Source organism: Propithecus coquereli, unplaced genomic scaffold (genome assembly GCF_000956105.1).
Source record: "Propithecus coquereli isolate 6110/MARCELLA unplaced genomic scaffold, Pcoq_1.0 Scaffold350, whole genome shotgun sequence".
Lineage (NCBI taxonomy): Eukaryota > Metazoa > Chordata > Mammalia > Primates > Indriidae > Propithecus > Propithecus coquereli.
In genome coordinates, this window is record NW_012149175.1 from 362215 (window position 1) to 363763 (window position 1549).

At 39.0% G+C, this 1549-nt stretch overlaps 1 protein-coding gene across 1 annotated transcript in view; it reads right to left on the bottom strand.

Moving 5' to 3' along the window:
- CEP290 (centrosomal protein 290kDa) overlaps nt 1-1549 on the bottom strand; it is a 144479-nt gene that overhangs the window by 94152 nt on the left and 48778 nt on the right. The gene's annotated exons all lie outside the window — the stretch shown is intronic.

Below are 1549 nucleotides of genomic sequence, written 5' to 3' on the forward strand. Positions count from 1 at the left end.
CTTTTATAGAAACAATCCTAGAAAAGAGATCCTATATTTCTTCTCCCCATTTCCTCTTTATCCATTTTCTCTAGAACCAAAAATGACCATTGCTAAGGCCAACAGTCAATTGTCAGTGCTCATCTTGACCTATCAGCAGCAATGAACACACCTCTGACCACAGTTGTTTATTCTTTTTTGATTACATTCCTCATGTGGTTTTCAGGACCCTCCACATTCCTGGTTTTCTTCCCATCTCGCTGGCCATGTCTTTTTAGTCTCATTTGATTGTTCCTTTTCCCCTCCTCAGCCTCTAAAGTAGAAGTATCCCAGGGCTCAGTCTTTAGATTTTTCTTCCTAATCAACATTCATTCCCCTGATGAGCTTAGCTAACCTCATAACTTCAAACACCACGTTAGTGGAGATGGTTCCCAAATTTATATCTTTAGCCTAGATTGCTCTTCTAAACCTCAGACTTTTATATGCAAGTGCCTACTTAACACTTTCACCACAATGTCTAATAAGCATCTAAAACTTAATGTCCAAAACTAAGTACCTGACTGTCTTTAACTTGCTCTTCCTGCAACCCTCCTCAGTGTTCAAACCAACAGTCCTAACTCTTTCTCTTACATTCTACATAATTGATCTGTCAGAAAATTCCATTTCTATCACCTTCAAAATACATCCAGAACAGACTACATCTAATAACTTCACTGCTACCACCATGCTACAAACTACCATCACCTCTCTCCAGATTACTACAATAGTCTTATAACAGGTGTCCCTGCTTCTGTAATTACGACTCCTACAGTCTATTGCAGACAACAGCCTAAGTCAAATTATATCACTCCTATCTTCAGAAACTGTCTTTGGTGCCCCTTCTCACTTAAAATAAAAGCCAAAGTCCTCACAATGAACAGTAAGGCCCCATGTGATAATGGCCTCTGGTTACCTCTCTGATCTTGTCCCTTCTCATTCAGTACAGTGAGTACTTCACTTGCTCACTCTACTCCAGCCACAAAGTCTTCTCTGTTGTTCCTCAAACATGCTTAGTACACTCCTGCTTCAGTGCCTTTGCACTTATTCCCACTGCTTAGAGCCACCTGCACGACTCATTTCCTTACTTTAATTACCTCTTCATTGAGCCTTCTGCTTCACTATCTAAATTACAACTCTACCTCCAAACACCACCATCAGCACTACACTTACACACATACAGACTCACTATTTCTCCTTCATGTCTTTTTTTATCTTCAGCAATTGTAATATATACGTCCATGAATTTATCACGAAGAGTTGACACTAGTGTGCCCTGTACAACAATGGTATGTAGTGCTATGGAATTATAACACCATGGATGTCGTGAGGGCTTACATGCACAGGATTCGATGTGTTACACAAGGTAGTATGACTCACAGTAAGGAGAATATGATGAGACATTAATTTGGGCAAGATTAATCCAAATGCTGACATGTCAAATTACTTCTGAAGCCTATCTGCAATGCCACTATACTGATCAAAATTTTACTAACCTCTATTCTTTGTTAATTATAAAAAGGTTAAATAAAAA